Genomic DNA, 15745 nt, shown 5'->3' with positions numbered 1-15745 from the left:
TGGATGAGTTGAAACCAGATATTGTTAAGATGGTTTAGTTGACAAAACTGAAGTGTATTGAGGTTGATGTTCCATACAGTGAGCTAGTGCAAGCTACCAAACGTGGAACGAATTGTCAAAATCGAATAAGATCATTACAGGTGGATCAGTTACCTTTTCATCAACAGCCGTAGCTGCTGCAGATGAGTCAATAGCCAACACCCATAAGTCAACAGAAGAAGCTGAACTGGAATTCACCCTGTGCACCACAGCCAACCCAGTCTGAGACCAATCCCCTAAAACAAAATGTAAGAGAGGACATAGGGATAGAAGTTGCTGGTAGAGGATACAAGGTGGACAACAGAAAGAAGGTCATTAACAAGTTCAGTCCTCTGCCTCACAAATGTCAGGAGATTCTGATCTGATATTATGGTGTCAACAAACAATTTTCAGATGTAATGGATGAATTGTTGAATTCAAAAATGACTAAGCCCTTCCCTGCAGCCCTTTCTTACCTTCACAGAGCAGAAACCAGACAGCTTATGTGTTAACCTACTAAATGGAAATGAACATGCTGAATTCTTGTTAGACTGATAACTATGACTGTGCAAGGGCAATAATGTGCCATGAAGTTGTAAATTATTACAAATAAATGCCTCTTTGAATCCAGATCTGATTCTGTGCTCTGATGACTTCTCAACAACTAACCATAAGACCATAAGACATAGGAGCAGAATTAGGCCATTTGGCACATCAAGTCTGCTTCTCCTTTTTTATGGCTGGTCTTTTTTTCCCCTCCTGCGCCCCACTCCCCAGCCTTCGCCCCGTAACCTTTGATACCATGTCGAATCAAGAATCTATCAAGCTCTGGCTTAAATACACCCAACAACCTGGCTGGTCTCCACAGCTGTCTATGGTAATAAATTCCACAAATTTCTCCTCATCTGTGTTTTAAATGGATGCCCCTATATTCTGATGCTATGCCTTCTTGTCCTAGACTCCCCCATCATGGGAAACACACTTTCCACATCTCTCTGTTTAGGCCTTTCAACATTCGAAAAGTTTCAATGAGACTCCTCCTCATCCTTCTAAAATTCATCAAGTACAGACCGAGAGCTATCAAACGTTCCTTGTATGATAACCCTTTCATTCCTGGAATCATCCTTGTGAACCTCCTCTGAACCCTCTCTAATGCCAGTACATCTTTTCTTAGATGAGGAGCTCAAAACTGTTCATGACACTCAAGGTGAGGCCTCACCAGTGCCTCATAAAGCCTCAGCATCGTGTCCCTGTGCTTATACTCTAGATCTCTTGAAATGAATGCTAACAGTGCATTTGTCTTCCTCACCACCGACTCTACCTGCAAGTTAACCTTTAAGGTGTTCTGCAAAGGACTGCCAAGTCCCTTAATATCTCAGATTTTTGGATTTTTCTCCACATTTAGAAAATAGTCTGCATATATTTATTTCTACTACAAAAGTGCATGACCATGTATTTTCCCAAATTGTATTTCATTTGCCTCTCTTTTGCCCATTCTCCTAATCTACCTAAGTCCTTCAGCAGCCTACCTGTTTCCTTAACACTACCTGCCCCTCCATCAATATTTGTATTAGCTGAAAACTTGGCAACAAAGTCATCAACTCCATCATCTAAATCATTTATATACAACATAAAAAGAAGTGGTCCCAACACTGACTCCTGTGGAACACCACTAGTCACTGGCAGCCAACCAGAAAAAGATCCTTTTATTTCCACTCGCTGCCTCCTACCAATCAGCCAATGCTCTAACCATGCCAGTAACTTCCCTGTCATACCATTGGCTTTTAAGTTGGTAAGCAGCATCATGTGTGGCACCTTGTCAAAGGCTTTCTGAAAGTCCAAATATACAACATCCACTACATCCCCTTTATCTATCCCCCATTTAATCGCCACAAAAAAATTCAACAGGTTCAATAGACAGGATTTTCCCTTAAGGAAACCATGCTGACTTTGTTCTATCTTGTCCTGTGCAACAAGGAACTCCATAACATCATCCTAACAATTGCCTCCAACATCTTCCCAATCACTGAGGTCAGGCTAACTGGTCTATAATTTCCGTTCTGCTGCCTTCCTCCTTTCTTAAAGGTAGAGTGACATTTGCAATTTTCCGGTCATCTGGCACCATGCCAGAGTCCAATGACTTTTGAAAGATCATTACTAATGCCTCCACAATCTCTACCGCTACCTCTTTCAGAACCCTAGGGTGCAGTTCATCTGGTCTGGGTCACTTATGTACCCTTAGGTTTTTCAGCTTTTTGAGCACCTTCTCCCTTGTAACAGTAACTGCACTCACTTCTCTTCCCTTGCACCATTCAACTTCTGGCATGTTGCTAGTGTCTTCCACAGTGAAGACTGATGCAATGGATTGAAGGAGGAATTTGAATGGATGGATCTTTATTTTTGAAACTTAAGTACTGGCATCAGGAAGCATGGCTCTGTGCAACTGGCAGAAATGAAAGCTTTGATTGAAGCTTATAAAATGACAAAAGGAAAATCAGCTAATGTCTACACTGATTTTCAATATGCTTTTTGAGTTGTTCATGATTTTGGAAATTTATGGAGGCAAAGAGGATTTCTTATGGCTATAAAAACCCCAATCAAGAATGGCCAACTCGTACAAGAACTCATGTATGTCATACAACTTCTGTCAGAAGTGGCTGTATTAAAATGTAAATGCCACTCCATAATGACTACAATGGACAGCTGTGGAAATGCATTTGTGGATGACATTTTGAAAAAGGCAGCATGGAAAGGGATAAAAGAAATAGAAATAAAAGAAGTAAAAAATGTCAAAGAATTAAAAGAGGAACTGGGAACATATGTGTAGCCCCCCCCCCCGGCCAACCTCAGGGTCGCTTGGCTCGCTGTCGTCTAGGGAAACAGCCCTCGGCCCTGCCAAACTGGGTAATTAGTTTATGTGGATGCTGTGTGACGTACCCCATGCTGCCCAAATAACAGACAATACACCAGATATGATTAAATGATTTACAATTTATAGATATTACTGGAACTATATAATTAATAGAGAATAAAATATAAAAAGAAAATAAAAGGCACCACACTTATCAAAGTTCAGCCTCTGCGTGCACAAACAGTTGGAGCTCAGGACCCTTCTTCTTCACCCTGCGACCCCTCGGACCACCTTGACCGGCCACCTGGGACCAACTACGGTGGTCGACCAGACGCTCCACACGAGTCCGTCTCCGTCTCCTCTCCTCGCCAAACGCCCTGCTCGGGGTCCGACCCCGTTAGCGGACATCACAGCACCTGGTCCATCCTCTATCTCTTTCTCCTGCCTTCTGCCTCTAAAACCCCACGCATACAGTATCTTCAAATACACCAAAAACATAACAACTATCCCAATTGGTTCGTAACATATTCTTATCACACTCCTAACCCAAAACAAGCTGCTAGCGCAAAAACTTTCTCAGCGTTTAACATAACAAAGAAGCATTCCCAAGTATAACATAACAAATTTTAATTCGCCTACGCAGTAACATAAGAGACTAAACCCCCTTACATATGCAATGAACCTAACAACCCAAGTTGTTGGGTTCATTGTATATGTTCCCAGTCCTTACACATCTGGAAAAGAAGGATGCTTAGTGAGAATGCTGACCTTGGACTATATACCATAGTTTCACCCAGGCTCGACAAGAAGCTCAGAGACCTCGGCCTTAACCCTGCCTTGTGCAGCTGGATCCTGGACTTCCTGTCAGGATGCCAGCAGGTGGTAAGAGTGGGCTCCCTCACCTCCAACCCTCTGACTCTCAATACAGGAGCCCCTCAGGACCATGTACTGAGTCCCCTCCTTTACTCCCTGTATACCCATGACTGTATCACCACCCACAGCTCCAATCTGCTAATTAAAATTTGCCAACAACACTACATTGATTGGCCTTATCTCAAACAATAACGAGGTGGCCTACAGGGAAGAAGGCATCTCTCTGACACAGTGGTGTCAAGAAAACAACCTTCCCCTCAATGCAGCAAAAACAAAGGAGCTGGTTGTAGATTATAGGAGGAATGGAGATGGGCTAACCCCTATTGATATCAATGGATCTGGGGTTGAGAGGGTAAACTGCTTCAAGTTCCTCGGCATCCACATCACCGAGGACCTCAGGTGGTCTGTACACACCAGCTGTGTGGTGAAAAAGGCACAAAAGTGCCTCTTTCACCTCAGACAGTTGAGGAAGTTTGGTAAGGGCCCCCAGATTCTATGAACTTCATACAGGGGCACAATTGAGAGCATCCTGACTGGCTGCTTCACTGCCTGGTATGGGAACTGTACCTCCCTTAATCGCAGAACTCTGCAGAGAGTGGTGCAGACAGCCCAGAGCATCTGTAGATGTGAACTTCCCATGATTCAGGACATTTGCAAAGATAGGTGTGTAAAAAGGGCCCGTAGGATCAATGGGGACCTGAGTCACCCCAACCACAGTCTATTTCAGCTGCTACCATCTGGGGAATGGTACCACAGCATAAAAGCCAGGAACAACAGGCTCCAGGACATATTCTTCCACCAGGGCATCAGACTGATGAACTCACACTGATTTGAGTGTGTTCTATATTACATTGACCATTCAATTTATTATAAATTATTATATTTACTATGATTGCAGATTGCACATTTAGATGGAGACGTAACATAAAGATTTTTACCCCTCATGTATGTGAAAGGTGTAAGAAATAAAGTCAATTCAAAAATGTTATGGATCAAAGTTGAACTCTGTATCACAGATGAACAGATGAGATATTCGAGAGGTGCAAGTTCAATGTTCTAACCAGGAAAAGTGGTTCTTGATGGAGAATGGTAGGATATTCAACAGTGATGGAACATGGAGATATGGCACTAGTCATAGACTAGTAGCTCCATCTGTCTTCCTAATCTGGCACAGCAGATACACACCCAAGGAGACACTGGAGTGAAAAAGATGATGAACAGATTCTCCCAATGGTGGTGGAATCCAAAGCTCGACAAACATTTGAAAGATGCATGGTGTGCTAGAAAACAAATCCTGAAGCAGTGGAAAAGCTAGCACAATTAAGCGCTCCTGCCTTACCTGGTCCATTTTTACAAACGTACATTTACAAGTGGACTACATATCTTTGCCAAAGTGTCAAGGGAATTTAGACATACTGATGGATGGAAGTTATTCCAACAAAAGAAGTCATTCCACACTCACAGCAAAAATTTTGATCAAGGATTATATTCCTAGATGGAGATTGCCATGTCACATCGACTCTGACTAAGGAATACATTTCCCTGGAAGTGTTTGTCAGGAACTCTGCAGACTGATGAACATTGAATGGTTGTTTCATTGTCCACATCACCCAGAATCATCAGGACAAGTTGAATGTCATCAAACAGCTGACTAAGTATCATGTTATGGCCTACAGCTCTTCCTTTGGTCTTATGTAGCATCAGAACAACCCCAAACAAGAAAACTATACTGTTCATTTAAGGTAATAACAGGGCATCCTATGTCACTGCTGGGAGATCTTGATCTCAGCGAGGCTGATATACATATTTACTTACCTATTTAGTTTAGTTAACTCAAGCAACACACACAAAATGCTGGTGGAATGCAGCAGGTATGCTGCCTGGCCTGTTGCGTTCCATCAGTATTTTGTGTGTGTTGCTTGAATTTCCAGCAGCTGCAGATTTTCTTGTGTTTGCGTAGTTTAGTTAACTATTGTGTGAAATTAACCCAAGCTCTACAACTTGTTTCTCAACAGGTTTCTGCCACTTGGAGTGAGCCAACAGAAGGAGGACACATCTGACTCCTGGTGTATGGGTCCTGATTTAAAAAACTGCATAAGGAACCACTAGGAGCTCAATGGGAAGGTCATTATCAAGTACTGTTATTTACTAAATCTGCAGTGAAACTAGAAGGTAAAAGTAAGTAGATAAACGCTAGCCACTGCAAGTAAACGAAAGTGGTGCCCAACGAGGACAACAAGTGCCGTGGTTAATGTGCTAGTAACATCCAGCTCAGTGCCTATACTGCTGGACCATAGTGAGAAAATCACGAACCAGCCAGAAACATCAAATAGAGTTGATAACTGCTAGACATTATGCCGTTTATCCTAATATTCTTCATTGTTGTTATATTTTTAACAATTTTCTCACTTGCAATGTGCCAGTTGAGATGACTCATAGAAACATTGAAGCATAGAAAACCTACAGCACAATACAGGCCCTTTGGCCCACAATGTTGTGCTAAACATGTACTTACTTTAGAACTTACCTTGGGTTACCCATAGCCCTATGTTTTCCTGAGCTCCATGTACCTATCCAGGAGTCTCTTAAAAGACTGTATTGTATCCACCTCCACCACCGTAGCTGGCAGCCCGTTCCACGCACTAACCACTTGCTGCATAAAAAACTTACCCATGACATCTCCTCTGTACCTACTTCCAAGCATCTTAAAACTGTGCTCTCTCGTATTAACCATTTCAGCACAGGGAAAAGGCCTCTCACTATCCACACGATCAATACCTCTCATCATCTTATACACCTTTATCAGGTCACCTCTTATCCTCTGTCACTCCATGGAGAAAAGGCCGAGTTCACTCAATCTATTCTCATAAGGCTCCCCACTCCGGGCAACATCCTTGTAAATCTCCTCTGCACCCTTTCTATAGTTTCCACATCCTTCCTGTAGTGAGGTGACCAGAACTGAGCACAATACTCCAAATGGGGTCTGACCAAGGTCCTATATAGCTGAAACATTACCTCTCGACTCTTGGACTCAATCCCATGGTCGATGAATACCAATACATCGTATGCCTTCTTAACACATAGTCAATCCATGCAGCAGCTTTGAAAGTTCAATGGACTCGGACCCCAAGATCCCTCTGATCCTCCACTCTGTCAAGAGTCTCACCATTAATGCTAAATTCCGCCATCATATTTGACCTACCAAAATGAACCACCTCACACTTATCTGGGTTGAACTCCATCTGCCATTTCTCTGTCCAGTTTTGCATCCTATCGATGTCCCGCTGCAACTTCTGACAGCTCTCCACACTATCCACAACACCCCCAACCTTTGTGTCATCAGCAAATTTACTAACCCATTCCTCCGCTTCCTCATCCAGGTCATTTATAAAAATCACGAAGAGCAGGGGTCCCAGAACAGATCCCTGAAGCACACCACTGGTCACCAACCTCCCTGCAGAATATGACCTGTCTGCAACAACTCTTTGCCTTCTATGTGCAAGCCAGTCCTGGATCCACAAAGCAAGGTCCCCTTGAATCCCATGCCTCCTTATTTTCTCAATAAGCCTTGCAAGGGGTACCTTGTCAAATGCCTTGGTGAAATCCATATACACTACATCTACTGCTCTACCTTCATCAATGTGTTTAGTCGCATCCTCAAAAAATTCAATCAGGCTCGTAAGGCACGACCTGCCTTTGACAAAGCCATGCTGACTATTTGTAATCATATTATGCCTCTCCAAATGTTCATCAATCCTGCCTCTCAGGATCCTCGTCATCAACTTACCAACCACTGAAGTAAAACTCACTGGTCTATGAGTTTCTGGGCTATCTCTACTCACCTTCTTGAATAAGGGAACAACATCTGCAACCCTTCAGTCCTCCGGAACCTCTCCCATCCCCATTGATGATGCAAACATCATTGCCAGAGGCTCAGCAATCTCTTCCCCCACCTCCCACAGAAGCCTGGGGTACATCTCGTCCGGTCCCAGCGACTTATCCAACTTGATGCTTTCCAAAAGCTCCAGCACATCCTCTTTCTTAAGGTCTATATGCTCAAGCTTTTCAGTCTGCTGTAAGTCATCCCTACAATGGCCAAGGTCCTTTTCCATAATGAATACTGAAGCAAAGTAGTCATTAAATACCTCCACTATCTCCTCTGGTTCCATACACACTTTTCCACTGTCACACTTGATTGGTCCTATTCTCTTGCGTCTCATCCTCTTGCTCTTCACATACTTGAAGAATGCCTTGGGGTTTTCCTTAATCCTGCTCGGCAAGGCCTTCTCATAACCCCTTCCGGCTCTCCTAATTTCATTCTTAAACTCCTTCCTACTAGCCTTATAATTTTCCAGATCTCTATCATTACCTAGCTTTTTGAACCTTGCGTAAGACTTTCTTTTCTTCTTGACTAGATTTTCAACAACCTTTGTCCACCACGGTTCCTGTACCCTACCATCAAACTTTTCCCGTCTCATTGGAACGTACCTATGTAGAACGCCGCACAAATATCCCCTGAACATTTGCCACATCTCTGCCATATATTTCCCTGAGAACATCTGTTCCCAATTTATAATTCCAAGTTCCTGCTTGATAGCTTCATATTTCCCCTTACTCCAATTAAATGTTTTCCTAACTTGTTTGTTCCTATTCCTCTCCAATGCCGTGGTAAAGGAGATAGAACCATCTCCAAAGTGCTCTCCCACTGAGAGACCTGAATCTGACCTGGTTAATTTCACAATACCAGATCAAGTACAGCCTCTCCTCTTCTAGGCTTATTTACATACTGCGTCAGGAAACCTTCCTGAACACACCTAACAAACTCCACTCCATCTAAACCCTTTGCTCTAGGGAGATGCCAGTCAATATTGGGGAAATTAAAATCTCCCATCACGACAACCCTGTTATTACTGCACCATTCCGGAATCTGTCTCCCTATCTGCTCCTTGATGTCCCTGTTACAATTGGGTGGTCTATAAGAAACACCCAGTAGAGTTATTTATGCCTTCCTGTTTCTAACTTCCACCCACAGAGACTCTGTAGACAATCCCTCCATGTCTTCCTCCTTTTCTGCAGCTGTGACACTATGATCAACAGTGCCACGCCCCCACCTGTTTTGCCTCTCTCCTTATCCTTTCTGAAACATCTAAAGCCTGGCACTCTAAGTAGCCGTTCCTGCCCCTGAGCCATCCAAGTCTCTGTAATGGCTACAACATCATAGCTCCAAGTACTGATCCACACTCTTAGCTCATCTGCTTTGTTCATGGTACTCCTTGCATTGAAATAAACACATCTCAAATAATCAGTCTGAGTGCTTCCTTTCTCTATCACCTGCCTATCTTCCCTCTCATACTGCTTACAAGCTGTCTCTATTTGTGAGCCAACTGCCCCTTCCTCTGTCTCTTTAGTTTGGTTCCCACCACCCCCAGCAATTCTAGTTTAAACTCTCCCCAAGAGCCTTAGCAAACCTCCCTGCCAGGATATTGGTACCCCTTGGATTCAAGTGCAACCTGTCCTTCTTGTACAGGTCACGCCTGCCCCAAAAGAAGTCCCAATGATCCAGAAATCTGAACCCCTGCCTCTTGCTCCAATTCCTCAGCCATGCATTTATCCTCCATCTCACTCTATTCCTATACTCACCGTCGCGTGGCACAGGCAGTAATCTCGATATCATTACCTTTGAGGAACACACATCAAAGTTGCTGGTGAACGCAGCAGGCCAGGCAGCATCTCTAGGAAGAGGTACAGCCGACGTTTTGGGCCGAGACCCTTCGTCAGGATTTGAAATCTCTTACTAGCTCTTCCTTCAGTTAGTCCTGATGAAGGGTCTCGGCCCGAAACGTTGACTGTACCTCTTCCTAGAGATGTTGCCTGGCCTGCTGCGTTCACCAGCAACTTTGATGTGTGTTTCTTGAATTTCCAGCATCTGCAGAATTCCTCGTGTTTGCGTCATTATCTTTGAGGTCCTGCTTCTCAGCTTCTTTCCTAACTCCATGTGGTCTGTTTTCAGGACCTCCTTCCTTTTCTTGCCTATGTCATTGGTACCAAGATGTACCACAACTTCTGCCTGTTCTCCTTCCCACTTCAGGATATTGTGGACATGATCAGAAACATCCTAGACCCTGGCACCTGGGAGGCAAACTACTATCCATGTTTTTTTCCTGCATCCACAGAATCGCCTGTCTTCCCCCCTAACTATAGAGTACCCTATCACTGCTGCCATCCTCTTCCTTTCCCTACCCTTCTGAACCACAGGGCCAGATTCTGTGCCAGAGGCGTGACCACTGTTGCTTCCCCCAGGTAGGTACCCCCCCCAACAATACTCAAACAGGAGTACTTATTGTTAAGGGGGACAGCTGCAGGGATAATCTCTAGTGTCTGACTCTTGCCCTTCCCTCTCCTGACTGGTTCCCACTTATTTGTCTCCCGAGGCCCCAGTGTGACTACTTGCCTGCAGCTCCTCTCTATCACCCCCTCACTTCCCCTGATCAGATGTAGGTCATCGAGTTGCATCTCCAGTTCCCTAACCCCAGTCCCTAAGGAGCTGCAGCTCTCCCGGACATCCCACATCGGACACCCAGTACAGAATACCGGCCTCATAGACATACTTCCTATTCATATTCTTCACAAGTAACTTATCTCGCCTCGACCCATTATTGCCAAAGCCTTCCTACTCTGACTCCCTCTACTCTGTCGCCCGCTCCTCCAATGCCCACTCTATAAAGCTGTCTTCTTTTAAAATTCTTCCCACCGGTCTATTTCGCTGACATCCACGTGCCTGCACAGTCGTGCCTTGACTTGTAATGTATACTTGTGAGCATAGTTCCCTCTAAGCTGTGCGTGTGTGCGCGCGCACACACGTTTTTCAACCAGCGCACAAAGAAAATTAATGTGTGCACAAAAGGTTAGTTACCTAAGATAATGGAGTAGTTAATAATTATACTTATTGAAAATAATCTTTTAGCTAACTGTTTCTGTTAACTAGTTAGTCGGTTTTTCAAATACCACAATGCACATCACTAATTTACGTCATCTCACCGTCCTGTTCCGGTTTGTACAGCTGCATCACGGCGGCAGCCATGTTTGGTGGACAGTGTTCATATCGTAAAGTTTACAAAGATCTGTTTCAAATCCTGTAGATAGCTTACTAAGTTTTTAATGGAAAAAATATTGATTAACTATGTCGAATTCAAAAGAAGCAAAGGACGTGAAGCGCAAAAGAACTGCAAATTTGTTTAAAGTTGAATGGCTTAACAAAATAGTAGAAACTGTTACACCGAAAGCTCCTGAGGTCATGAACGTTCAGCTATGAGAAATATTTATGTATGATTCGGAAACTGGAGTTATCTGTTTGTTTTGTCGTGATGCGAAAGTTGCTGGGGAATTTGCTAGTGGAAAGAAGTGGGATGATAATTGGAAAATTTTCTTTTTGAAGCGTCATTTGGCAAGTAAAGTGCATTTGGACGGTGTCCAAAAGCTCAGGCAACAGAACCCATCATTACCCGTTACAGGAGTGCTACGCATGTTACGGTAGAGTGCAGATGAGTGAGAACGAAAATGATCAAACCCAGAGGAGATCAAAGTTGAGGTACAAAAATGGTCAGCTTTTGATTTCTCCGCAATTGTAGATTGTGACTTCACATTTGGCGATGAACAAGTTAATGCCTTGTGTCTAAAATATCATGATTTTCTAGTTGAAAATATTGTAATAGTTAGACAGCTTAATGATTTCAAATTTTCCGTGCAAGAAAGAATTAAATCCAAACCGATTGGTAGAGGAGGCCATGGACTGACATATCAGAATGGAAATGGGAAGTAGAATTGAAACAGATGGCCACAGGGAGATCCCACATTTTCTGCTGGACAGAACATAGGTGCTCGGCGAAGCAGTCTTCCAGCTTACGTCAGGTCTCACCAATATACAGGAAGCCACACTGGGAGCACTGAATAAGTGTACAAGAATATGAGAGGCATTGATTGTGTGGATAGTCAGAGGCTTTTTCCCAGGGCTGAGATAGCTAGCATGAGAGAGCACAGTTTTAAGGTGCTTGGAAGTAAGTACAGAGGAGACATCAGGGGTAAGTTTTTTATGCAGAGAGTGGTGAGTGCGTGGAGTGGGCTGCCGGCGATGGTGGTGGAGGCGGATACGATAGGGTCCTTTAAGAGACTCCTGGATAGGTACATGGAGCTTAGAAAAATAGAGGGCTAGGGGTAACCCTAGGTAATTTCTAGGGTAAGGACATGTTTGGCACAGCTTTGTGGGCCAAAGGGCCTGGATTGTGCTGTAGGTTTTCTATGTTTCCATGTTTCTATAAATATCTAATATATAGAAAGGAGAGATTTATTGGTGCAGGTGCATAGTTTCCTGAAAGTGATGACACATATACAAATGGTAAAGACAACATTAGGCATGCTTGCCTTCTTCAGTCAGGATACTGAGTATAGGAGGAGGGATGCCATGTTATAGCTGTACAAGACCACATGTATGACCATATTTGGGGTATTGCATATAGTTTTGTTGCTGTGCTGTGGGAAGGATGTCCATTTAATTGGAAAAACTGCAAGAATGATTTAGGAGGGTATTAACCAGGACTAAAGGATATGAATAATAAGGAGAGGATGGAGGGGCTAGGACTGTATCATAATATATCCTAGCACTGATCATAATATGTTAGAATTCACCCAGCAATTTGAGAAGGAGAAGCTAAAGTCAGATGTATCAGTATTACAGTGGAGTAAAGGGAATTACAGTGGCATGAAAGAGGAGCTGGCCAAAATTGATTGGAAGGGAACACTAGCAGGGATGATGGAAGCACTGCAATGGCTGGAGTTTTTGGGAGCAATTCAGAAGGGACAGAATAGATACATCCCAAAGAAGAGGTAATATCCTAAAGGCAATCATGGCTGACAAGAAGTCAAAGCCAACATAAAGAGTGGGCGTATAATAGCGCAAAAATTAGTGGGAAGCCTTTAAATACCAAAAGAAGGCAACTAAAAAAAGTCATAAAGAAGGAAAAGATGGAATACGAAGGTAAGCTAGGCAATAATATTAAAGAGGATACCAAAAGTTTCTTCAGATATATAAAGTGTGAAAGAGAGGGAAGTGTAGATATAGGATCACTGGAAAATGATGCTGGAGCGGTAGTAACATGGACAAGGAAATGGCAGATGAACAGAATAAGTATTTTGCATCAGTCTTCACTGTGGAAGACACCAGCAATAAGCTGGAAGTTCGAGAGTGTCAGGGGGCAGAAGTGAGTGAAGTTGCTATTACTAGGGCAAAGGTGCTTGGGAAACTAGTTGGTCTGAAAGTAGATAAGTCACCTGGAACAGATGGTCTATACTCCAGGGCTTTTGGATGCATTAGTAAAGATCTTTCAAAGTTAACAGAGTCTAGCCTGGATCCAGAGGACTGGAAAATTTCAAATGTCACTCCACTCTTCAAGAAGGGAGCAAGACAGAGGAAAATAGATTATAGGCCAGTTAGTCCAACTTTTGTGGTTAAGAAGATGTTGGAGATAATTGTTAACAATGTGGTTTCAGGATACTTGGAGGCACTTGATAAAGTAGGCCAACATCAGCATAGTTCCTTAAGGGAAACCTTGCCTGACAAATCTGTTAGAATTCTTTGAAGAAATGACAAGTAGGTTAGACAAAGAAAAATTGGTGGATGTTGTATACTTGGGATTTTCAGAAGGCTTTTGACAAGTTGCCACACAGAAGGCTGTTTAACAAGTGAAGAGCTCATAATATTACAGAAAAGATACTAGCATAGACAAAGCAATACACACGAAATGCTGGAGGGATTAAGCAGGCCAGGCAGTAACTGTGGAAAAGAGTAAACAGTCGACATTTCGGGCTGAGACCCTTCATTAGAACTGGAAAAAAAGAAGAGAAGTTAGAGCACTGGTAACCAACGGGGGCGGTAATGTGCCCTACAGGGGTGTTAGGAGAAATAGAAGTCATTGGGTGGCATTCAAGATTCTTGGAGGGTGGGTGGAGGTGAGGTGGTAGGCGGCATTCTAACTTGAGGCAAAAGACCTGACCGACCGTGTCAACTCGTTTCTGTCATCAACATCTGATAAGCATTCCCAGTTAGTGTTAATTCTTAATTTTAATTTAGGCCCATTAATGATGGATAAATATAGACGTCACAATCTCTTTGAGTCGGAAGGCAGTGAAGCCTTGAATTCTAATACTGCGAAGAAACAGAAGCCACAGAAAGTGCATCAATACAATGTTAAGTACCTGGAGTAAAATGTGCAGTGCCCACTTTTATCAGAAAATTGGAAATATGTAAGCAAAACATTGGGAGAAGAATGGGAGAAGAATGTTTTCAGTTTCCTTGCGTGGAAAGTATGGCACTCTCTTTCACAGACAGTGATTTGCAAGAGTACTACTTACACTTGCAGTCACTGAAGAAGGATTTTCAGAACCAATTCAAGCATTTAAAAGAACTGGATATTCCAGACTGGGTAATTAAACCATTTCTTTGTAAGTGGAAGAATGGGAAGAGAGCTTACAAGAAGAAATTTACAAAATTCAGAATGATGAAGCAGCAAAAATGTTTTTCAAAAATTTTGGCTTTTGAGGTATGTGGCTACACTGTCATTTGAAGTTTACTGGTCTTTGGGGAAGGGCCAACCTGTTCTTCACTGCATTTCCATACTCCTACCTTGTTGAAAGAGGCTTTGGTGCAGTGAAGCACATACTCACAAAGAAACAGAAACTGCTTGGACATTGTTACGCATGGGGACTTAAGGCTTTTGCTGTCACAACTTGAACCAGATATTTCAACTCTTTCTAAAAACCATCAAGTTCAAGGATCACATTGATCACAGGTGCTGTGTAAGTGAGGTTTAAAGACAAATAAAAATTTAAATCAGAATAATTTTTCTCATGTTGGCATATGGTAGACATGTTTTTACACTATGTGGGCACCGGAAAGTACATTGTGCCTAAGAGGGAATTGGCAAGAATGGAAGTGCTTTAGGGGGACGTTGGGCTCAAAAAGGTTGGGAAACACTAAGTTAGAGCAAGAAGGTAGGGGGAGAGGAGGAAGAAGTATAAAGTAGTAGGTAATAGGTGAAACCAGGAGAGGGGGAGGGGTGAAGTAAAGAGCTGGGAAGCTGGTGAAAGAGATAAAGGGCTGGAGAAGGGGGAATCAGATAGGAGAGAGTAGAAGACCATGGAAGAAAGGGAAGGGGAAGGAGCATCAGAGGGAGGTGATGGGCAGGTAAGTAGATGATATTTGAGAAATGGAAACAGGAATGGGAATGGTGAAGGTGGGGTGGGCATTTAGCAGAAGTTCGAGAAATTGATATTCATGCCATCAGGTTGGAGGCTACACAGATGGAATATAAAGTGTTGGTCCTCCAACCAGAGTGTAGACTCATCATGGCAGTAGAGGAAGCCATGGATTGACATGTCAGAATGAGAATGGGAAGTAGAGTTGAAGTGGGATAAAGAATTAACTGATTGGCAGGAGGAAAAGTGTGGGGATAAAGGCAGCCTTTTCTGGTTGGCTGCTGGTGACTAATGGTGTTCCACAGGGGTCTGTGTTGGGACTGATTCTTTTTATGTTTCATGTTAATGATCTGGGTGACAGAATTGATAGCTTTGTGGCCAAGTTAGCGGATGAAACAAAGATAGGTGCAGGGGCAGGTAGTGTTGAGAATGTAGAGAGGCTACAGAAGGACAGAAAGATTAGGAGAATGATCATGCACTTTGGTAGAAGAAATAAAAGTATAGTCTATCTTCTAAATGAAGAGAAAATTCAAAAATCTGAGGCACAAAGGGACTCGTGAGTCCTTGTGCTGGAATACCTAAAGGTTGAGTCAGTGGTGAGAAAGACAAATGCAATATTAACCTTCATTTCAAGAAGACTAGAATATAAAAGCAAGGATGTTATGTTGAGGCTTTATAAGACACTGGTGAGGCATAACTTGGAATATTGTAAGCAGTTTTGCGCCCCTTATCTAAGAAAGGATGTACTGACATTGA

At 43.1% G+C, this 15745-nt stretch overlaps 1 protein-coding gene across 3 annotated transcripts in view; it reads right to left on the bottom strand.

The window, feature by feature from the left end:
- The window catches only part of chrm5b (cholinergic receptor, muscarinic 5b), a 62126-nt gene that overhangs the window by 13943 nt on the left and 32438 nt on the right, over nucleotides 1-15745 (bottom strand). For all 3 annotated transcript variants that reach the window (XM_063051110.1, XM_063051127.1, XM_063051119.1), the window contains one exon: nucleotides 154-275. The gene's annotated coding sequence lies outside the window, so the exon portion shown is untranslated. The remainder of the gene's footprint in view (nucleotides 1-153; nucleotides 276-15745) is intronic.

This window comes from Mobula hypostoma, chromosome 1 (genome assembly GCF_963921235.1).
Source record: "Mobula hypostoma chromosome 1, sMobHyp1.1, whole genome shotgun sequence".
Classification (NCBI taxonomy): Eukaryota; Metazoa; Chordata; class Chondrichthyes; order Myliobatiformes; family Myliobatidae; genus Mobula; species Mobula hypostoma.
This window is presented reverse-complemented; position numbering and strand designations above follow the sequence as displayed.